The sequence below is a fragment of the Hemiscyllium ocellatum genome, chromosome 33 (genome assembly GCF_020745735.1).
Source record: "Hemiscyllium ocellatum isolate sHemOce1 chromosome 33, sHemOce1.pat.X.cur, whole genome shotgun sequence".
NCBI classification, from domain to species: Eukaryota; Metazoa; Chordata; class Chondrichthyes; order Orectolobiformes; family Hemiscylliidae; genus Hemiscyllium; species Hemiscyllium ocellatum.
Window position 1 is genome coordinate 24,613,806 of NC_083433.1, and position 23,126 is coordinate 24,636,931.

General features: G+C 52.4%; 11 non-coding genes across 11 annotated transcripts; all 11 read left to right on the forward strand.

Moving 5' to 3' along the window:
• Positions 1 to 4,156: 4,156 nt before the first annotated feature.
• trnar-ccu (transfer RNA arginine (anticodon CCU)) lies at positions 4,157 to 4,229 on the forward strand. The gene has a single exon. It is a non-coding gene; the product is annotated as a tRNA-Arg (tRNA).
• Positions 4,230 to 5,821: 1,592 nt separating this feature from the next.
• On the forward strand, positions 5,822 to 5,894 carry trnar-ccu (transfer RNA arginine (anticodon CCU)). The gene has a single exon. It is a non-coding gene; the product is annotated as a tRNA-Arg (tRNA).
• A 1,596-nt stretch (positions 5,895 to 7,490) lies between these two features.
• trnar-ccu (transfer RNA arginine (anticodon CCU)) lies at positions 7,491 to 7,563 on the forward strand. Its single transcript has one exon. It is a non-coding gene; the product is annotated as a tRNA-Arg (tRNA).
• A 1,594-nt stretch (positions 7,564 to 9,157) lies between these two features.
• trnar-ccu (transfer RNA arginine (anticodon CCU)) lies at positions 9,158 to 9,230 on the forward strand. Its single transcript has one exon. It is a non-coding gene; the product is annotated as a tRNA-Arg (tRNA).
• Positions 9,231 to 12,490: 3,260 nt separating this feature from the next.
• Positions 12,491 to 12,563, forward strand: trnar-ccu (transfer RNA arginine (anticodon CCU)). Its single transcript has one exon. It is a non-coding gene; the product is annotated as a tRNA-Arg (tRNA).
• Positions 12,564 to 14,159: 1,596 nt separating this feature from the next.
• trnar-ccu (transfer RNA arginine (anticodon CCU)) lies at positions 14,160 to 14,232 on the forward strand. Its single transcript has one exon. It is a non-coding gene; the product is annotated as a tRNA-Arg (tRNA).
• A 1,595-nt stretch (positions 14,233 to 15,827) lies between these two features.
• trnar-ccu (transfer RNA arginine (anticodon CCU)) lies at positions 15,828 to 15,900 on the forward strand. The gene has a single exon. It is a non-coding gene; the product is annotated as a tRNA-Arg (tRNA).
• Positions 15,901 to 17,495: 1,595 nt separating this feature from the next.
• Positions 17,496 to 17,568, forward strand: trnar-ccu (transfer RNA arginine (anticodon CCU)). The gene has a single exon. It is a non-coding gene; the product is annotated as a tRNA-Arg (tRNA).
• Positions 17,569 to 19,163: 1,595 nt separating this feature from the next.
• trnar-ccu (transfer RNA arginine (anticodon CCU)) lies at positions 19,164 to 19,236 on the forward strand. The gene has a single exon. It is a non-coding gene; the product is annotated as a tRNA-Arg (tRNA).
• Positions 19,237 to 20,829: 1,593 nt separating this feature from the next.
• On the forward strand, positions 20,830 to 20,902 carry trnar-ccu (transfer RNA arginine (anticodon CCU)). Its single transcript has one exon. It is a non-coding gene; the product is annotated as a tRNA-Arg (tRNA).
• Positions 20,903 to 22,495: 1,593 nt separating this feature from the next.
• On the forward strand, positions 22,496 to 22,568 carry trnar-ccu (transfer RNA arginine (anticodon CCU)). Its single transcript has one exon. It is a non-coding gene; the product is annotated as a tRNA-Arg (tRNA).
• The last annotated feature ends 558 nt before the right edge of the window (positions 22,569 to 23,126 follow it).

Sequence of the window (23,126 nt, forward strand, 5' to 3'; positions counted from 1 at the left end):
GCCAGCACCCGGCCCATCTCCCTCCAAACTCTTCCTATACGTATACCCATCCAGATGCCTTTAAATGATGTAATTGTACCAGCCTCGACCACTTCCTCTGGCAGCTCATTCCACACACACACACACACCACCTTCTGCCTGAAAATGTTGTCCCTTTGGTCTCTTTTATATCTTTTCCCACTCACCCTAAACCTAAGCCCTCTAGTTCTGGACTCCCACACACCAGGGAAAAGACCTTGGCTGTTTACCCTATTCATGTTCCTCATGATTTTATAAACCTCTGTATGGTCAGCCCTCAGCCTCCGATGCTTGGATCCTATCCTTAGAGGAAGCGGTATCAGCTTCCACCGCTGTGCCTCTGTGTCCAACCTCATCCGTCCTCTTTTCCAGGTCTCCCAGCTGCTGTTCATGCTTCTGCAGCACGATAGAGATCGGGGCCAGCTTCTCCTCTATCTGCTTAACCAAGATCGCGCGAGATTTGGCCAGGGCCTGGTAGGCAATCGAGCCCAAGGATCCTGCAGGCTGGGCCGGGGGCCTGGCCTCGGACACTGCCCCATCCGTCTTCAACATCTCTGGACGAAGAAAACGCAGGAAAGTTGATTTTTCACAATGTCCTGGGACTCCACAACATTTTCAGACTCCTAGGATATCGCGATGGAACGGATTGGGCGCTTGTGCTGTGGTGCCGAGCTCTGCAACACCATCGTCCGAGATCACCACCATCTTGGATCCTCACAGTGCATTGAGAGGAGAAAATCCACAAAAACACACAATGAGAGGTCAGGGCGCAGTATTTAAAGTCTGCCATGCTGCATGTAACTGTGCAGCTCCAGTGGCCTAATGGATAAGGCACTGGCTTCCTAAGCCAGGGGTTCTGGGTTCAAGTCCCATCTGGGGTGTCTGACTCTTCCTTGTCTGTCCTTAATCTGCTTTGCCAACAACTGCTTATCTGCATTCAGTTGGTGGGGTGTTCCCTGTCGCCTTACGCAGCACTTTTGGGGATCTGCAGGATTAAAGCTGAATTCCCTGAAAGAGACTGCACAGACACAATGGCTGAAAACCTGCTGAGAATCTCCTGGGGCTGGCATGGTGGCTCAGTGGGTAGCACTGCTGCCTCGCAGCATCGGGGACCTGACTTTGATTCCTCCCTTGGCTTTCTGTTTGTGTCGAGTTTGCACCTTCTCTCCATGGGCTACTGCGGGTGCTTTGCTTTCCTCCCACAGCCCAAAGATGTGCAGGTTCGCTGGATTGGCTTTGGGGAATGCAGGCTGAGAGGATAGTGGTTGGGCCTGGATGGGATGCTCATCAGAGGCTGAGTGTGGACTTGCTGGGGTGAATGGCTTGCCCCCCTCACTCTCGGGCTTTTATGAACAAGTTTGGAGCACATGGTCAGAGCTCTGCTGCAGATCGCAGTCAAGGCTTCGCTAAGGGACTGGCATCCAGGTGTGTGTTCATATCCTTCTTTTCCCTGATCTTCCAGAATGTTCTCTAGCTTTGGCCAAAGGGGTCATCAGCTGGGTTCACATCATCCAATGGAGTCACCTTGCCCGTAGCTAGACAACGGATTGACTCAGACTGACACTTCCAGTCATCGAGTCATAGAGATGTACAGCACACAAACACACCCTCGGTCGAACAGATATCCCGACCCAATCTAGTCCCACCTGCCAGCACCCGGACCATCTCCCTCCAAACTCTTCCTATACGTATACCCATCCAGATGCCTTTGAAATGATGTAATTGTACCAGCCTCGACCACTTCCTCTGGCAGCTCATTCCACACACACACACACCACCTTCTGCCTGAAAATGTTGTCCCTTTGGTCTCTTTTATATCTTTTCCCACTCACCCTAAACCTAAGCCCTCTAGTTCTGGACTCCCACACACCAGGGAAAAGACCTTGGCTGTTTACCCTATTCATGTTCGTCATGATTTTATAAACCTCTGTATGGTCAGCCCTCAGCCTCCGATGCTTGGATCCTATCCTTAGAGGAAGCGGTATCAGCTTCCACCGCTGTGCCTCTGTGTCCAACCTCATCCGTCCTCTTTTCCAGGTCTCCCAGCTGCTGTTCATGCTTCTGCAGCACGATAGAGATCGGGGCCAGCTTCTCCTCTATCTGCTTAACCAAGATCGCGCGAGATTTGGCCAGGGCCTGGTAGGCAATCGAGCCCAAGGATCCTGCAGGCTGGGCCGGGGGCCTGGCCTCGGACACTGCCCCATCCGTCTTCAACATCTCTGGACGAAGAAAACGCAGGAAAGTTGATTTTTCACAATGTCCTGGGACTCCACAACATTTTCAGACTCCTAGGATATCGCGATGGAACGGATTGGGCGCTTGTGCTGTGGTGCCGAGCTCTGCAACACCATCGTCCGAGATCACCACCATCTTGGATCCTCACAGTGCATTGAGAGGAGAAAATCCACAAAAACACACAATGAGAGGTCAGGGCGCAGTATTTAAAGTCTGCCATGCTGTGTGTAACTGTGCCGACCCTGTGGCCTAATGGATAAGGCACTGCCCTCTTTATCCAGGGGTTGTGGGTTCTAGCCCCGTCTGGGGTGTCTGACTCTTCCTTGTCTGTCCTTAATCTGCTTTGCCAACAACTGCTTATCTGCATTCAGTTGGTGGGGTGTTCCCTGTCGCCTTACGCAGCTCTTTTGGGGATCTGCAGGATTAAAGCTGAATTCCCTGAAACAGACAGCACAGACACAATGGCTGAAAACCTGCTGAGAATCTCCTGGGGCTGGCATGGTGGCTCAGTGGGTAGCACTGCTGCCTCGCAGCATCGGGGACCTGACTTTGATTCCTCCCTTGGCTTTCTGTTTGTGTCGAGTTTGCACCTTCTCTCCATGGGCTACTGCGGGTGCTTTGCTTTCCTCCCACAGCCCAAAGATGTGCAGGTTCGCTGGATTGGCTTTGGGGAATGCAGGCTGAGAGGATAGTGGTTGGGCCTGGATGGGATGCTCATCAGAGGCTGAGTGTGGACTTGCTGGGGTGAATGGCTTGCCCCCCTCACTCTCGGGCTTTTATGAACAAGTTTGGAGCACATGGTCAGAGCTCTGCTGCAGATCGCAGTCAAGGCTTCGCTAAGGGACTGGCATCCAGGTGTGTGTTCATATCCTTCTTTTCCCTGATCTTCCAGAATGTTCTTTAGCTTTGGCCAAAGGGGTCATCAGCTGTGTTCACATCATCCAATGGAGTCACCTTGCCCGTAGCTAGACAACGGATTGACTCAGACTGACACTTCCAGTCATCGAGTCATAGAGATGTACAGCACACAAACACACCCTCGGTCGAACAGATATCCCGACCCAATCTAGTCCCACCTGCCAGCACCCGGCCCATCTCCCTCCAAACTCTTCCTATACGTATACCCATCCAGATGCCTTTGAAATGATGTAATTGTACCAGCCTCGACCACTTCCTCTGGCAGCTCATTCCACACACACACACACCACCTTCTGCCTGAAAATGTTGTCCCTTTGGTCTCTTTTATATCTTTTCCCACTCACCCTAAACCTAAGCCCTCTAGTTCTGGACTCCCACACACCAGGGAAAAGACCTTGGCTGTTTACCCTATTCATGTTCCTCATGATTTTATAAACCTCTGTATGGTCAGCCCTCAGCCTCCGATGTTTGGATCCTATCCTTAGAGGAAGCGGTATCAGCTTCCACCGCTGTGCCTCTGTGTCCAACCTCATCCGTCCTCTTTTCCAGGTCTCCCAGCTGCTGTTCATGCTTCTGCAGCACGATAGAGATCGGGGCCAGCTTCTCCTCTATCTGCTTAACCAAGATCGCGCGAGATTTGGCCAGGGCCTGGTAGGCAATCGAGCCCAAGGATCCTGCAGGCTGGGCCGGGGGCCTGGCCTCGGACACTGCCCCATCCGTCTTCAACATCTCTGGACGAAGAAACGCAGGAAAGTTGATTTTTCACAATGTCCTGGGACTCCACAACATTTTCAGACTCCTAGGATATCGCGATGGAACGGATTGGGCGCTTGTGCTGTGGTGCCGAGCTCTGCAACACCATCGTCCGAGATCACCACCATCTTGGATCCTCACAGTGCATTGAGAGGAGAAAATCCACAAAAAACACACAATGAGAGGTCAGGGCGCAGTATTTAAAGTCTGCCATGCTGCATGTAACTGTGCAGCTCCAGTGGCCTAATGGATAAGGCACTGGCCTCCTAAGCCAGGGGTTCTGGGTTCAAATCCCATCTGGGGTGTCTGACTCTTCCTTGTCTGTCCTTAATCTGCTTTGCCAACAACTGCTTATCTGCATTCAGTTGGTGGGGTGTTCCCTGTCGCCTTACGCAGCTCTTTTGGGGATCTGCAGGATTAAAGCTGAATTCCCTGAAACAGACAGCACAGACACAATGGCTGAAAACCTGCTGAGAATCTCCTGGGGCTGGCATGGTGGCTCAGTGGGTAGCACTGCTGCCTCGCAGCATCGGGGACCTGACTTTGATTCCTCCCTTGGCTTTCTGTTTGTGTCGAGTTTGCACCTTCTCTCCATGGGCTACTGCGGGTGCTTTGCTTTCCTCCCACAGCCCAAAGATGTGCAGGTTCGCTGGATTGGCTTTGGGGAATGCAGGCTGAGAGGATAGTGGTTGGGCCTGGATGGGATGCTCATCAGAGGCTGAGTGTGGACTTGCTGGGGTGAATGGCTTGCCCCCCTCACTCTCGGGCTTTTATGAACAAGTTTGGAGCACATGGTCAGAGCTCTGCTGCAGATCGCAGTCAAGGCTTCGCTAAGGGACTGGCATCCAGGTGTGTGTTCATATCCTTCTTTTCCCTGATCTTCCAGAATGTTCTTTAGCTTTGGCCAAAGGGGTCATCAGCTGTGTTCACATCATCCAATGGAGTCACCTTGCCCGTAGCTAGACAACGGATTGACTCAGACTGACACTTCCAGTCATCGAGTCATAGAGATGTACAGCACACAAACACACCCTCGGTCGAACAGATATCCCGACCCAATCTAGTCCCACCTGCCAGCACCCCGGCCCATCTCCCTCCAAACTCTTCCTATACGTATACCCATCCAGATGCCTTTGAAATGATGTAATTGTACCAGCCTCGACCACTTCCTCTGGCAGCTCATTCCACACACACACACCACCTTCTGCCTGAAAATGTTGTCCCTTTGGTCTCTTTTATATCTTTTCCCTCTCACCCTAAACCTAAGCCCTCTAGTTCTGGACTCCCACACCCCAGGGAAAAGACCTTGGCTGTTTACCCTATTCATGTTCCTCATGATTTTATAAACCTCTGTATGGTCAGCCCTCAGCCTCCGATGTTTGGATCCTATCCTTAGAGGAAGCGGTATCAGCTTCCACCGCTGTGCCTCTGTGTCCAACCTCATCCGTCCTCTTTTCCAGGTCTCCCAGCTGCTGTTCATGCTTCTGCAGCACGATAGAGATCGGGGCCAGCTTCTCCTCTATCTGCTTAACCAAGATCGCGCGAGATTTGGCCAGGGCCTGGTAGGCAATCGAGCCCAAGGATCCTGCAGGCTGGGCCGGGGGGCCTGGCCTCGGACACTGCCCCATCCGTCTTCAACATCTCTGGACGAAGGAAACGCAGGAAAGTTGATTTTTCACAATGTCCTGGGACTCCACAACATTTTCAGACTCCTAGGATATCGCGATGGAACGGATTGGGCGCTTGTGCTGTGGTGCCGAGCTCTGCAACACCATCGTCCGAGATCACCACCATCTTGGATCCTCACAGTGCATTGAGAGGAGAAAATCCACAAAAACACACAATGAGAGGTCAGGGCGCAGTATTTAAAGTCTGCCATGCTGCATGGAACTGTGCAGCTCCAGTGGCCTAATGGATAAGGCACTGGCCTCCTAAGCCAGGGGTTCTGGGTTCAAATCCCATCTGGGGTGTCTGACTCTTCCTTGTCTGTCCTTAATCTGCTTTGCCAACAACTGCTTATCTGCATTCAGTTGATAGGGTGAGGTGTTCCCTGTCGCCTTACGCAGCTCTTTTGGGATCTGCAGGATTAAAGCTGAATTCCCTGAAACAGACAGCACAGACACAATGGCTGAAAACCTGCTGAGAATCTCCTGGGGCTGGCATGGTGGCTCAGTGGGTAGCACTGCTGCCTCGCAGCATCGGGACCTGACTTTGATTCCTCCCTTGGCTTTCTGTTTGTGTCGAGTTTGCACCTTCTCTCCATGGGCTACTGCGGGTGCTTTGCTTTCCTCCCACAGCCCAAAGATGTGCAGGTTCGCTGGATTGGCTTTGGGGAATGCAGGCTGAGAGGATAGTGGTTGGGCCTGGATGGGATGCTCATCAGAGGCTGAGTGTGGACTTGCTGGGGTGAATGGCTGCCCCCCCTCACTCTCGGGCTTTTATCAACAAGTTTGGAGCACATGGTCAGAGCTCTGCTGCAGATCGCAGTCAAGGCTTCGCTAAGGGACTGGCATCCAGGTGTGTGTTCATATCCTTCTTTTCCCTGATCTTCCAGAATGTTCTCTAGCTTTGGCCAAAGGGGTCATCAGCTGGGTTCACATCATCCAATGGAGTCACCTTGCCCGTAGCTAGACAACGGATTGACTCAGACTGACACTTCCAGTCATCGAGTCATAGAGATGTACAGCACACAAACACACCCTCGGTCGAACAGATATCCCGACCCAATCTAGTCCCACCTGCCAGCACCCGGCCCATCTCCCTCCAAACTCTTCCTATACGTATACCCATCCAGATGCCTTTGAAATGATGTAATTGTACCAGCCTCGACCACTTCCTCTGGCAGCTCATTCCACACACACACACACCACCTTCTGCCTGAAAATGTTGTCCCTTTGGTCTCTTTTATATCTTTTCCCTCTCACCCTAAACCTAAGCCCTCTAGTTCTGGACTCCCACACCCCAGGGAAAAGACCTTGGCTGTTTACCCTATTCATGTTCCTCATGATTTTATAAACCTCTGTATGGTCAGCCCTCAGCCTCCGATGCTTGGATCCTATCCTTAGAGGAAGCGGTATCAGCTTCCACCGCTGTGCCTCTGTGTCCAACCTCATCCGTCCTCTTTTCCAGGTCTCCCAGCTGCTGTTCATGCTTCTGCAGCACGATAGAGATCGGGGCCAGCTTCTCCTCTATCTGCTTAACCAAGATCGCGCGAGATTTGGCCAGGGCCTGGTAGGCAATCGAGCCCAAGGATCCTGCAGGCTGGGCCGGGGGCCTGGCCTCGGACACTGCCCCATCCGTCTTCAACATCTCTGGACGAAGGAAAACGCAGGAAAGTTGATTTTTCACAATGTCCTGGGACTCCACAACATTTTCAGACTCCTAGGATATCGCGATGGAACGGATTGGGCGCTTGTGCTGTGGTGCCGAGCTCTGCAACACCATCGTCCGAGATCACCACCATCTTGGATCCTCACAGTGCATTGAGAGGAGAAAATCCACAAAAACACACAATGAGAGGTCAGGGCGCAGTATTTAAAGTCTGCCATGCTGCATGGAACTGTGCAGCTCCAGTGGCCTAATGGATAAGGCACTGGCCTCCTAAGCCAGGGGTTCTGGGTTCAAATCCCATCTGGGGTGTCTGACTCTTCCTTGTCTGTCCTTAATCTGCTTTGCCAACAACTGCTTATCTGCATTCAGTTGTTAGGGTGAGGTGTTCCCTGTCGCCTTACGCAGCTCTTTTGGGGATCTGCAGGATTAAAGCTGAATTCCCTGAAACAGACAGCACAGACACAATGGCTGAAAACCTGCTGAGAATCTCCTGGGGCTGGCATGGTGGCTCAGTGGGTAGCACTGCTGCCTCGCAGCATCGGGACCTGACTTTGATTCCTCCCTTGGCTTTCTGTTTGTGTCGAGTTTGCACCTTCTCTCCATGGGCTACTGCGGGTGCTTTGCTTTCCTCCCACAGCCCAAAGATGTGCAGGTTCGCTGGATTGGCTTTGGGGAATGCAGGCTGAGAGGATAGTGGTTGGGCCTGGATGGGATGCTCATCAGAGGCTGAGTGTGGACTTGCTGGGGTGAATGGCTTGCCCCCCTCACTCTCGGGCTTTTATCAACAAGTTTGGAGCACATGGTCAGAGCTCTGCTGCAGATCGCAGTCAAGGCTTCGCTAAGGGACTGGCATCCAGGTGTGTGTTCATATCCTTCTTTTCCCTGATCTTCCAGAATGTTCTCTAGCTTTGGCCAAAGGGGTCATCAGCTGGGTTCACATCATCCAATGGAGTCACCTTGCCCGTAGCTAGACAACGGATTGACTCAGACTGACACTTCCAGTCATCGAGTCATAGAGATGTACAGCACACAAACACACCCTCGGTCGAACAGATATCCCGACCCAATCTAGTCCCACCTGCCAGCACCCGGCCCATCTCCCTCCAAACTCTTCCTATACGTATACCCATCCAGATGCCTTTGAAATGATGTAATTGTACCAGCCTCGACCACTTCCTCTGGCAGCTCATTCCACACACACACACCACCTTCTGCCTGAAAATGTTGTCCCTTTGGTCTCTTTTATATCTTTTCCCTCTCACCCTAAACCTAAGCCCTCTAGTTCTGGACTCCCACACCCCAGGGAAAAGACCTTGGCTGTTTACCCTATTCATGTTCCTCATGATTTTATAAACCTCTGTATGGTCAGCCCTCAGCCTCCGATGCTTGGATCCTATCCTTAGAGGAAGCGGTATCAGCTTCCACCGCTGTGCCTCTGTGTCCAACCTCATCCGTCCTCTTTTCCAGGTCTCCCAGCTGCTGTTCATGCTTCTGCAGCACGATAGAGATCGGGGCCAGCTTCTCCTCTATCTGCTTAACCAAGATCGCGCGAGATTTGGCCAGCGCCTGGTAGGCAATCGAGCCCAAGGATCCTGCAGGCTGGGCCGGGGGCCTGGCCTCGGACACTGCCCCATCCGTCTTCAACATCTCTGGACGAAGGAAACGCAGGAAAGTTGATTTTTCACAATGTCCTGGGACTCCACAACATTTTCAGACTCCTAGGATATCGCGATGGAACGGATTGGGCGCTTGTGCTGTGGTGCCGAGCTCTGCAACACCATCGTCCGAGATCACCACCATCTTGGATCCTCACAGTGCATTGAGAGGAGAAAATCCACAAAAACACACAATGAGAGGTCAGGGCGCAGTATTTAAAGTCTGCCATGCTGCATGGAACTGTGCAGCTCCAGTGGCCTAATGGATAAGGCACTGGCCTCCTAAGCCAGGGGTTCTGGGTTCAAATCCCATCTGGGGTGTCTGACTCTTCCTTGTCTGTCCTTAATCTGCTTTGCCAACAACTGCTTATCTGCATTCAGTTGTTAGGGTGAGGTGTTCCCTGTCGCCTTACGCAGCTCTTTTGGGGATCTGCAGGATTAAAGCTGAATTCCCTGAAACAGACAGCACAGACACAATGGCTGAAAACCTGCTGAGAATCTCCTGGGGCTGGCATGGTGGCTCAGTGGGTAGCACTGCTGCCTCGCAGCATCGGGGACCTGACTTTGATTCCTCCCTTGGCTTTCTGTTTGTGTCGAGTTTGCACCTTCTCTCCATGGGCTACTGCGGGTGCTTTGCTTTCCTCCCACAGCCCAAAGATGTGCAGGTTCGCTGGATTGGCTTTGGGGAATGCAGGCTGAGAGGATAGTGGTTGGGCCTGGATGGGATGCTCATCAGAGGCTGAGTGTGGACTTGCTGGGGTGAATGGCTTGCCCCCCTCACTCTCGGGCTTTTATCAACAAGTTTGGAGCACATGGTCAGAGCTCTGCTGCAGATCGCAGTCAAGGCTTCGCTAAGGGACTGGCATCCAGTGTGTGTTCATATCCTTCTTTTCCCTGATCTTCCAGAATGTTCTCTAGCTTTGGCCAAAGGGGTCATCAGCTGGGTTCACATCATCCAATGGAGTCACCTTGCCCGTAGCTAGACAACGGATTGACTCAGACTGACACTTCCAGTCATCGAGTCATAGAGATGTACAGCACACAAACACACCCTCGGTCGAACAGATATCCCGACCCAATCTAGTCCCACCTGCCAGCACCCGGCCCATCTCCCTCCAAACTCTTCCTATACGTATACCCATCCAGATGCCTTTGAAATGATGTAATTGTACCAGCCTCGACCACTTCCTCTGGCAGCTCATTCCACACACACACACCACCTTCTGCCTGAAAATGTTGTCCCTTTGGTCTCTTTTATATCTTTTCCCTCTCACCCTAAACCTAAGCCCTCTAGTTCTGGACTCCCACACCCCAGGGAAAAGACCTTGGCTGTTTACCCTATTCATGTTCCTCATGATTTTATAAACCTCTGTATGGTCAGCCCTCAGCCTCCGATGCTTGGATCCTATCCTTAGAGGAAGCGGTATCAGCTTCCACCGCTGTGCCTCTGTGTCCAACCTCATCCGTCCTCTTTTCCAGGTCTCCCAGCTGCTGTTCATGCTTCTGCAGCACGATAGAGATCGGGGCCAGCTTCTCCTCTATCTGCTTAACCAAGATCGCGCGAGATTTGGCCAGGGCCTGGTAGGCAATCGAGCCCAAGGATCCTGCAGGCTGGGCCGGGGGCCTGGCCTCGGACACTGCCCCATCCGTCTTCAACATCTCTGGACGAAGGAAACGCAGGAAAGTTGATTTTTCACAATGTCCTGGGACTCCACAACATTTTCAGACTCCTAGGATATCGCGATGGAACGGATTGGGCGCTTGTGCTGTGGTGCCGAGCTCTGCAACACCATCGTCCGAGATCACCACCATCTTGGATCCTCACAGTGCATTGAGAGGAGAAAATCCACAAAAACACACAATGAGAGGTCAGGGCGCAGTATTTAAAGTCTGCCATGCTGCATGGAACTGTGCAGCTCCAGTGGCCTAATGGATAAGGCACTGGCCTCCTAAGCCAGGGGTTCTGGGTTCAAGTCCCATCTGGGTGTCTGACTCTTCCTTGTCTGTCCTTAATCTGCTTTGCCAACAACTGCTTATCTGCATTCAGTTGTTAGGGTGAGGTGTTCCCTGTCGCCTTACGCAGCTCTTTTGGGATCTGCAGGATTAAAGCTGAATTCCCTGAAACAGACAGCACAGACACAATGGCTGAAAACCTGCTGAGAATCTCCTGGGGCTGGCATGGTGGCTCAGTGGGTAGCACTGCTGCCTCGCAGCATCGGGGACCTGACTTTGATTCCTCCCTTGGCTTTCTGTTTGTGTCGAGTTTGCACCTTCTCTCCATGGGCTACTGCGGGTGCTTTGCTTTCCTCCCACAGCCCAAAGATGTGCAGGTTCGCTGGATTGGCTTTGGGGAATGCAGGCTGAGAGGATAGTGGTTGGGCCTGGATGGGATGCTCATCAGAGGCTGAGTGTGGACTTGCTGGGGTGAATGGCTTGCCCCCCTCACTCTCGGGCTTTTATCAACAAGTTTGGAGCACATGGTCAGAGCTCTGCTGCAGATCGCAGTCAAGGCTTCGCTAAGGGACTGGCATCCAGGTGTGTGTTCATATCCTTCTTTTCCCTGATCTTCCAGAATGTTCTCTAGCTTTGGCCAAAGGGGTCATCAGCTGGGTTCACATCATCCAATGGAGTCACCTTGCCCGTAGCTAGACAACGGATTGACTCAGACTGACACTTCCAGTCATCGAGTCATAGAGATGTACAGCACACAAACACACCCTCGGTCGAACAGATATCCCGACCCAATCTAGTCCCACCTGCCAGCACCCGGCCCATCTCCCTCCAAACTCTTCCTATACGTATACCCATCCAGATGCCTTTGAAATGATGTAATTGTACCAGCCTCGACCACTTCCTCTGGCAGCTCATTCCACACACACACACCACCTTCTGCCTGAAAATGTTGTCCCTTTGGTCTCTTTTATATCTTTTCCCTCTCACCCTAAACCTAAGCCCTCTAGTTCTGGACTCCCACACCCCAGGGAAAAGACCTTGGCTGTTTACCCTATTCATGTTCCTCATGATTTTATAAACCTCTGTATGGTCAGCCCTCAGCCTCCGATGCTTGGATCCTATCCTTAGAGGAAGCGGTATCAGCTTCCACCGCTGTGCCTCTGTGTCCAACCTCATCCGTCCTCTTTTCCAGGTCTCCCAGCTGCTGTTCATGCTTCTGCAGCACGATAGAGATCGGGGCCAGCTTCTCCTCTATCTGCTTAACCAAGATCGCGCGAGATTTGGCCAGGGCCTGGTAGGCAATCGAGCCCAAGGATCCTGCAGGCTGGGCCGGGGGCCTGGCCTCGGACACTGCCCCATCCGTCTTCAACATCTCTGGACGAAGGAAACGCAGGAAAGTTGATTTTTCACAATGTCCTGGGACTCCACAACATTTTCAGACTCCTAGGATATCGCGATGGAACGGATTGGGCGCTTGTGCTGTGGTGCCGAGCTCTGCAACACCATCGTCCGAGATCACCACCATCTTGGATCCTCACAGTGCATTGAGAGGAGAAAATCCACAAAAACACACAATGAGAGGTCAGGGCGCAGTATTTAAAGTCTGCCATGCTGCATGGAACTGTGCAGCTCCAGTGGCCTAATGGATAAGGCACTGGCCTCCTAAGCCAGGGGTTCTGGGTTCAAATCCCATCTGGGGTGTCTGACTCTTCCTTGTCTGTCCTTAATCTGCTTTGCCAACAACTGCTTATCTGCATTCAGTTGTTAGGGTGAGGTGTTCCCTGTCGCCTTACGCAGCTCTTTTGGGGATCTGCAGGATTAAAGCTGAATTCCCTGAAACAGACAGCACAGACACAATGGCTGAAAACCTGCTGAGAATCTCCTGGGGCTGGCATGGTGGCTCAGTGGGTAGCACTGCTGCCTCGCAGCATCGGGGACCTGACTTTGATTCCTCCCTTGGCTTTCTGTTTGTGTCGAGTTTGCACCTTCTCTCCATGGGCTACTGCGGGTGCTTTGCTTTCCTCCCACAGCCCAAAGATGTGCAGGTTCGCTGGATTGGCTTTGGGGAATGCAGGCTGAGAGGATAGTGGTTGGGCCTGGATGGGATGCTCATCAGAGGCTGAGTGTGGACTTGCTGGGGTGAATGGCTTGCCCCCCCTCACTCTCGGGCTTTTATCAACAAGTTTGGAGCACATGGTCAGAGCTCTGCTGCAGATCGCAGTCAAGGCTTCGCTAAGGGACTGGCATCCAGGTGTGTGTTCATATCCTTCTTTTCCCTGATCTTCCAGAATGTTCTCTAGCTTTGGCCAAAGGGGTCATCAGCTGGGTTCACATCATCCAATGGAGTCACCTTGCCCGTAGCTAGACAACGGATTGACTCAGACTGACACTTCCAGTCATCGAGTCATAGAGATGTACAGCACACAAACACACCCTCGGTCGAACAGATATCCCGACCCAATCTAGTCCCACCTGCCAGCACCCGGCCCATCTCCCTCCAAACTCTTCCTATACGTATACCCATCCAGATGCCTTTGAAATGATGTAATTGTACCAGCCTCGACCACTTCCTCTGGCAGCTCATTCCACACACACACACCACCTTCTGCCTGAAAATGTTGTCCCTTTGGTCTCTTTTATATCTTTTCCCTCTCACCCTAAACCTAAGCCCTCTAGTTCTGGACTCCCACACCCCAGGGAAAAGACCTTGGCTGTTTACCCTATTCATGTTCCTCATGATTTTATAAACCTCTGTATGGTCAGCCCTCAGCCTCCGATGCTTGGATCCTATCCTTAGAGGAAGCGGTATCAGCTTCCACCGCTGTGCCTCTGTGTCCAACCTCATCCGTCCTCTTTTCCAGGTCTCCCAGCTGCTGTTCATGCTTCTGCAGCACGATAGAGATCGGGGCCAGCTTCTCCTCTATCTGCTTAACCAAGATCGCGCGAGATTTGGCCAGGGCCTGGTAGGCAATCGAGCCCAAGGATCCTGCAGGCTGGGCCGGGGGCCTGGCCTCGGACACTGCCCCATCCGTCTTCAACATCTCTGGACGAAGGAAACGCAGGAAAGTTGATTTTTCACAATGTCCTGGGACTCCACAACATTTTCAGACTCCTAGGATATCGCGATGGAACGGATTGGGCGCTTGTGCTGTGGTGCCGAGCTCTGCAACACCATCGTCCGAGATCACCACCATCTTGGATCCTCACAGTGCATTGAGAGGAGAAAATCCACAAAAACACACAATGAGAGGTCAGGGCGCAGTATTTAAAGTCTGCCATGCTGCATGGAACTGTGCAGCTCCAGTGGCCTAATGGATAAGGCACTGGCCTCCTAAGCCAGGGGTTCTGGGTTCAAATCCCATCTGGGGTGTCTGACTCTTCCTTGTCTGTCCTTAATCTGCTTTGCCAACAACTGCTTATCTGCATTCAGTTGATAGGGTGAGGTGTTCCCTGTCGCCTTACGCAGCTCTTTTGGGGATCTGCAGGATTAAAGCTGAATTCCCTGAAACAGACAGCACAGACACAATGGCTGAAAACCTGCTGAGAATCTCCTGGGGCTGGCATGGTGGCTCAGTGGGTAGCACTGCTGCCTCGCAGCATCGGGGACCTGACTTTGATTCCTCCCTTGGCTTTCTGTTTGTGTCGAGTTTGCACCTTCTCTCCATGGGCTACTGCGGGTGCTTTGCTTTCCTCCCACAGCCCAAAGATGTGCAGGTTCGCTGGATTGGCTTTGGGGAATGCAGGCTGAGAGGATAGTGGTTGGGCCTGGATGGGATGCTCATCAGAGGCTGAGTGTGGACTTGCTGGGGTGAATGGCTTGCCCCCCTCACTCTCGGGCTTTTATCAACAAGTTTGGAGCACATGGTCAGAGCTCTGCTGCAGATCGCAGTCAAGGCTTCGCTAAGGGACTGGCATCCAGGTGTGTGTTCATATCCTTCTTTTCCCTGATCTTCCAGAATGTTCTCTAGCTTTGGCCAAAGGGGTCATCAGCTGGGTTCACATCATCCAATGGAGTCACCTTGCCCGTAGCTAGACAACGGATTGACTCAGACTGACACTTCCAGTCATCGAGTCATAGAGATGTACAGCACACAAACACACCCTCGGTCGAACAGATATCCCGACCCAATCTAGTCCCACCTGCCAGCACCCGGCCCATCTCCCTCCAAACTCTTCCTATACGTATACCCATCCAGATGCCTTTGAAATGATGTAATTGTACCAGCCTCGACCACTTCCTCTGGCAGCTCATTCCACACACACACACCACCTTCTGCCTGAAAATGTTGTCCCTTTGGTCTCTTTTATATCTTTTCCCTCTCACCCTAAACCTAAGCCCTCTAGTTCTGGACTCCCACACCCCAGGGAAAAGACCTTGGCTGTTTACCCTATTCATGTTCCTCATGATTTTATAAACCTCTGTATGGTCAGCCCTCAGCCTCCGATGCTTGGATCCTATCCTTAGAGGAAGCGGTATCAGCTTCCACCGCTGTGCCTCTGTGTCCAACCTCATCCGTCCTCTTTTCCAGGTCTCCCAGCTGCTGTTCATGCTTCTGCAGCACGATAGAGATCGGGGCCAGCTTCTCCTCTATCTGCTTAACCAAGATCGCGCGAGATTTGGCCAGGGCCTGGTAGGCAATCGAGCCCAAGGATCCTGCAGGCTGGGCCGGGGGCCTGGCCTCGGACACTGCCCCATCCGTCTTCAACATCTCTGGACGAAGGAAACGCAGGAAAGTTGATTTTTCACAATGTCCTGGGACTCCACAACATTTTCAGACTCCTAGGATATCGCGATGGAACGGATTGGGCGCTTGTGCTGTGGTGCCGAGCTCTGCAACACCATCGTCCGAGATCACCACCATCTTGGATCCTCACAGTGCATTGAGAGGAGAAAATCCACAAAAACACACAATGAGAGGTCAGGGCGCAGTATTTAAAGTCTGCCATGCTGCATGGAACTGTGCAGCTCCAGTGGCCTAATGGATAAGGCACTGGCCTCCTAAGCCAGGGGTTCTGGGTTCAAATCCCATCTGGGGTGTCTGACTCTTCCTTGTCTGTCCTTAATCTGCTTTGCCAACAACTGCTTATCTGCATTCAGTTGATAGGGTGAGGTGTTCCCTGTCGCCTTACGCAGCTCTTTTGGGGATCTGCAGGATTAAAGCTGAATTCCCTGAAACAGACAGCACAGACACAATGGCTGAAAACCTGCTGAGAATCTCCTGGGGCTGGCATGGTGGCTCAGTGGGTAGCACTGCTGCCTCGCAGCATCGGGGACCTGACTTTGATTCCTCCCTTGGCTTTCTGTTTGTGTCGAGTTTGCACCTTCTCTCCATGGGCTACTGCGGGTGCTTTGCTTTCCTCCCACAGCCCAAAGATGTGCAGGTTCGCTGGATTGGCTTTGGGGAATGCAGGCTGAGAGGATAGTGGTTGGGCCTGGATGGGATGCTCATCAGAGGCTGAGTGTGGACTTGCTGGGGTGAATGGCTTGCCCCCCTCACTCTCGGGCTTTTATCAACAAGTTTGGAGCACATGGTCAGAGCTCTGCTGCAGATCGCAGTCAAGGCTTCGCTAAGGGACTGGCATCCAGGTGTGTGTTCATATCCTTCTTTTCCCTGATCTTCCAGAATGTTCTCTAGCTTTGGCCAAAGGGGTCATCAGCTGGGTTCACATCATCCAATGGAGTCACCTTGCCCGTAGCTAGACAACGGATTGACTCAGACTGACACTTCCAGTCATCGAGTCATAGAGATGTACAGCACACAAACACACCCTCGGTCGAACAGATATCCCGACCCAATCTAGTCCCACCTGCCAGCACCCGGCCCATCTCCCTCCAAACTCTTCCTATACGTATACCCATCCAGATGCCTTTGAAATGATGTAATTGTACCAGCCTCGACCACTTCCTCTGGCAGCTCATTCCACACACACACACCACCTTCTGCCTGAAAATGTTGTCCCTTTGGTCTCTTTTATATCTTTTCCCTCTCACCCTAAACCTAAGCCCTCTAGTTCTGGACTCCCACACCCCAGGGAAAAGACCTTGGCTGTTTACCCTATTCATGTTCCTCATGATTTTATAAACCTCTGTATGGTCAGCCCTCAGCCTCCGATGCTTGGATCCTATCCTTAGAGGAAGCGGTATCAGCTTCCACCGCTGTGCCTCTGTGTCCAACCTCATCCGTCCTCTTTTCCAGGTCTCCCAGCTGCTGTTCATGCTTCTGCAGCACGATAGAGATCGGGGCCAGCTTCTCCTCTATCTGCTTAACCAAGATCGCGCGAGATTTGGCCAGGGCCTGGTAGGCAATCGAGCCCAAGGATCCTGCAGGCTGGGCCGGGGGCCTGGCCTCGGACACTGCCCCATCCGTCTTCAACATCTCTGGACGAAGGAAACGCAGGAAAGTTGATTTTTCACAATGTCCTGGGACTCCACAACATTTTCAGACTCCTAGGATATCGCGATGGAACGGATTGGGCGCTTGTGCTGTGGTGCCGAGCTCTGCAACACCATCGTCCGAGATCACCACCATCTTGGATCCTCACAGTGCATTGAGAGGAGAAAATCCACAAAAACACACAATGAGAGGTCAGGGCGCAGTATTTAAAGTCTGCCATGCTGCATGGAACTGTGCAGCTCCAGTGGCCTAATGGATAAGGCACTGGCCTCCTAAGCCAGGGGTTCTGGGTTCAAATCCCATCTGGGGTGTCTGACTCTTCCTTGTCTGTCCTTAATCTGCTTTGCCAACAACTGCTTATCTGCATTCAGTTGATAGGGTGAGGTGTTCCCTGTCGCCTTACGCAGCTCTTTTGGGGATCTGCAGGATTAAAGCTGAATTCCCTGAAACAGACAGCACAGACACAATGGCTGAAAACCTGCTGAGAATCTCCTGGGGCTGGCATGGTGGCTCAGTGGGTAGCACTGCTGCCTCGCAGCATCGGGGACCTGACTTTGATTCCTCCCTTGGCTTTCTGTTTGTGTCGAGTTTGCACCTTCTCTCCATGGGCTACTGCGGGTGCTTTGCTTTCCTCCCACAGCCCAAAGATGTGCAGGTTCGCTGGATTGGCTTTGGGGAATGCAGGCTGAGAGGATAGTGGTTGGGCCTGGATGGGATGCTCATCAGAGGCTGAGTGTGGACTTGCTGGGGTGAATGGCTTGCCCCCCTCACTCTCGGGCTTTTATCAACAAGTTTGGAGCACATGGTCAGAGCTCTGCTGCAGATCGCAGTCAAGGCTTCGCTAAGGGACTGGCATCCAGGTGTGTGTTCATATCCTTCTTTTCCCTGATCTTCCAGAATGTTCTCTAGCTTTGGCCAAAGGGGTCATCAGCTGGGTTCACATCATCCAATGGAGTCACCTTGCCCGTAGCTAGACAACGGATTGACTCAGACTGACACTTCCAGTCATCGAGTCATAGAGATGTACAGCACACAAACACACCCTCGGTCGAACAGATATCCCGACCCAATCTAGTCCCACCTGCCAGCACCCGGCCCATCTCCCTCCAAACTCTTCCTATACGTATACCCATCCAGATGCCTTTGAAATGATGTAATTGTACCAGCCTCGACCACTTCCTCTGGCAGCTCATTCCACACACACACACCACCTTCTGCCTGAAAATGTTGTCCCTTTGGTCTCTTTTATATCTTTTCCCTCTCACCCTAAACCTAAGCCCTCTAGTTCTGGACTCCCACACCCCAGGGAAAAGACCTTGGCTGTTTACCCTATTCATGTTCCTCATGATTTTATAAACCTCTGTATGGTCAGCCCTCAGCCTCCGATGCTTGGATCCTATCCTTAGAGGAAGCGGTATCAGCTTCCACCGCTGTGCCTCTGTGTCCAACCTCATCCGTCCTCTTTTCCAGGTCTCCCAGCTGCTGTTCATGCTTCTGCAGCACGATAGAGATCGGGGCCAGCTTCTCCTCTATCTGCTTAACCAAGATCGCGCGAGATTTGGCCAGGGCCTGGTAGGCAATCGAGCCCAAGGATCCTGCAGGCTGGGCCGGGGGCCTGGCCTCGGACACTGCCCCATCCGTCTTCAACATCTCTGGACGAAGGAAACGCAGGAAAGTTGATTTTTCACAATGTCCTGGGACTCCACAACATTTTCAGACTCCTAGGATATCGCGATGGAACGGATTGGGCGCTTGTGCTGTGGTGCCGAGCTCTGCAACACCATCGTCCGAGATCACCACCATCTTGGATCCTCACAGTGCATTGAGAGGAGAAAATCCACAAAAACACACAATGAGAGGTCAGGGCGCAGTATTTAAAGTCTGCCATGCTGCATGGAACTGTGCAGCTCCAGTGGCCTAATGGATAAGGCACTGGCCTCCTAAGCCAGGGGTTCTGGGTTCAAATCCCATCTGGGGTGTCTGACTCTTCCTTGTCTGTCCTTAATCTGCTTTGCCAACAACTGCTTATCTGCATTCAGTTGATAGGGTGAGGTGTTCCCTGTCGCCTTACGCAGCTCTTTTGGGGATCTGCAGGATTAAAGCTGAATTCCCTGAAACAGACAGCACAGACACAATGGCTGAAAACCTGCTGAGAATCTCCTGGGGCTGGCATGGTGGCTCAGTGGGTAGCACTGCTGCCTCGCAGCATCGGGGACCTGACTTTGATTCCTCCCTTGGCTTTCTGTTTGTGTCGAGTTTGCACCTTCTCTCCATGGGCTACTGCGGGTGCTTTGCTTTCCTCCCACAGCCCAAAGATGTGCAGGTTCGCTGGATTGGCTTTGGGGAATGCAGGCTGAGAGGATAGTGGTTGGGCCTGGATGGGATGCTCATCAGAGGCTGAGTGTGGACTTGCTGGGGTGAATGGCTTGCCCCCCTCACTCTCGGGCTTTTATCAACAAGTTTGGAGCACATGGTCAGAGCTCTGCTGCAGATCGCAGTCAAGGCTTCGCTAAGGGACTGGCATCCAGGTGTGTGTTCATATCCTTCTTTTCCCTGATCTTCCAGAATGTTCTCTAGCTTTGGCCAAAGGGGTCATCAGCTGGGTTCACATCATCCAATGGAGTCACCTTGCCCGTAGCTAGACAACGGATTGACTCAGACTGACACTTCCAGTCATCGAGTCATAGAGATGTACAGCACACAAACACACCCTCGGTCGAACAGATATCCCGACCCAATCTAGTCCCACCTGCCAGCACCCGGCCCATCTCCCTCCAAACTCTTCCTATACGTATACCCATCCAGATGCCTTTGAAATGATGTAATTGTACCAGCCTCGACCACTTCCTCTGGCAGCTCATTCCACACACACACACCACCTTCTGCCTGAAAATGTTGTCCCTTTGGTCTCTTTTATATCTTTTCCCTCTCACCCTAAACCTAAGCCCTCTAGTTCTGGACTCCCACACCCCAGGGAAAAGACCTTGGCTGTTTACCCTATTCATGTTCCTCATGATTTTATAAACCTCTGTATGGTCAGCCCTCAGCCTCCGATGCTTGGATCCTATCCTTAGAGGAAGCGGTATCAGCTTCCACCGCTGTGCCTCTGTGTCCAACCTCATCCGTCCTCTTTTCCAGGTCTCCCAGCTGCTGTTCATGCTTCTGCAGCACGATAGAGATCGGGGCCAGCTTCTCCTCTATCTGCTTAACCAAGATCGCGCGAGATTTGGCCAGCGCCTGGTAGGCAATCGAGCCCAAGGATCCTGCAGGCTGGGCCGGGGCCTGGCCTCGGACACTGCCCCATCCGTCTTCAACATCTCTGGACGAAGGAAACGCAGGAAAGTTGATTTTTCACAATGTCCTGGGACTCCACAACATTTTCAGACTCCTAGGATATCGCGATGGAACGGATTGGGCGCTTGTGCTGTGGTGCCGAGCTCTGCAACACCATCGTCCGAGATCACCACCATCTTGGATCCTCACAGTGCATTGAGAGGAGAAAATCCACAAAACACACAATGAGAGGTCAGGGCGCAGTATTTAAAGTCTGCCATGCTGCATGGAACTGTGCAGCTCCAGTGGCCTAATGGATAAGGCACTGGCCTCCTAAGCCAGGGGTTCTGGGTTCAAATCCCATCTGGGGTGTCTGACTCTTCCTTGTCTGTCCTTAATCTGCTTTGCCAACAACTGCTTATCTGCATTCAGTTGTTAGGGTGAGGTGTTCCCTGTCGCCTTACGCAGCTCTTTTGGGGATCTGCAGGATTAAAGCTGAATTCCCTGAAACAGACAGCACAGACACAATGGCTGAAAACCTGCTGAGAATCTCCTGGGGCTGGCATGGTGGCTCAGTGGGTAGCACTGCTGCCTCGCAGCATCGGGGACCTGACTTTGATTCCTCCCTTGGCTTTCTGTTTGTGTCGAGTTTGCACCTTCTCTCCATGGGCTACTGCGGGTGCTTTGCTTTCCTCCCACAGCCCAAAGATGTGCAGGTTCGCTGGATTGGCTTTGGGAATGCAGGCTGAGAGGATAGTGGTTGGGCCTGGATGGGATGCTCATCAGAGGCTGAGTGTGGACTTGCTGGGGTGAATGGCTTGCCCCCCTCACTCTCGGGCTTTTATCAACAAGTTTGGAGCACATGGTCAGAGCTCTGCTGCAGATCGCAGTCAAGGCTTCGCTAAGGGACTGGCATCCAGGTGTGTGTTCATATCCTTCTTTTCCCTGATCTTCCAGAATGTTCTCTAGCTTTGGCCAAAGGGGTCATCAGCTGGGTTCACATCATCCAATGGAGTCACCTTGCCCGTAGCTAGACAACGGATTGACTCAGACTGACACTTCCAGTCATCGAGTCATAGAGATGTACAGCACACAAACACACCCTCGGTCGAACAGATATCCCGACCCAATCTAGTCCCACCTGCCAGCACCCGGCCCATCTCCCTCCAAACTCTTCCTATACGTATACCCATCCAGATGCCTTTGAAATGATGTAATTGTACCAGCCTCGACCACTTCCTCTGGCAGCTCATTCACACACACACACCACCTTCTGCCTGAAAATGTTGTCCCTTTGGTCTCTTTTATATCTTTTCCCTCTCACCCTAAACCTAAGCCCTCTAGTTCTGGACTCCCACACCCCAGGGAAAAGACCTTGGCTGTTTACCCTATTCATGTTCCTCATGATTTTATAAACCTCTGTATGGTCAGCCCTCAGCCTCCGATGCTTGGATCCTATCCTTAGAGGAAGCGGTATCAGCTTCCACCGCTGTGCCTCTGTGTCCAACCTCATCCGTCCTCTTTTCCAGGTCTCCCAGCTGCTGTTCATGCTTCTGCAGCACGATAGAGATCGGGGCCAGCTTCTCCTCTATCTGCTTAACCAAGATCGCGCGAGATTTGGCCAGGGCCTGGTAGGCAATCGAGCCCAAGGATCCTGCAGGCTGGGCCGGGGGCCTGGCCTCGGACACTGCCCCATCCGTCTTCAACATCTCTGGACGAAGGAAACGCAGGAAAGTTGATTTTTCACAATGTCCTGGGACTCCACAACATTTTCAGACTCCTAGGATATCGCGATGAAACGGATTGGGCGCTTGTGCTGTGGTGCCGAGCTCTGCAACACCATCGTCCGAGATCACCACCATCTTGGATCCTCACAGTGCATTGAGAGGAGAAAATCCACAAAAACACACAATGAGAGGTCAGGGCGCAGTATTTAAAGTCTGCCATGCTGCATGGAACTGTGCAGCTCCAGTGGCCTAATGGATAAGGCACTGGCCTCCTAAGCCAGGGGTTCTGGGTTCAAATCCCATCTGGGGTGTCTGACTCTTCCTTGTCTGTCCTTAATCTGCTTTGCCAACAACTGCTTATCTGCATTCAGTTGTTAGGGTGAGGTGTTCCCTGTCGCCTTACGCAGCTCTTTTGGGGATCTGCAGGATTAAAGCTGAATTCCCTGAAACAGACAGCACAGACACAATGGCTGAAAACCTGCTGAGAATCTCCTGGGGCTGGCATGGTGGCTCAGTGGGTAGCACTGCTGCCTCGCAGCATCGGGGACCTGACTTTGATTCCTCCCTTGGCTTTCTGTTTGTGTCGAGTTTGCACCTTCTCTCCATGGGCTACTGCGGGTGCTTTGCTTTCCTCCCACAGCCCAAAGATGTGCAGGTTCGCTGGATTGGCTTTGGGGAATGCAGGCTGAGAGGATAGTGGTTGGGCCTGGATGGGATGCTCATCAGAGGCTGAGTGTGGACTTGCTGGGGTGAATGGCTTGCCCCCCTCACTCTCGGGCTTTTATCAACAAGTTTGGAGCACATGGTCAGAGCTCTGCTGCAGATCGCAGTCAAGGCTTCGCTAAGGGACTGGCATCCAGGTGTGTGTT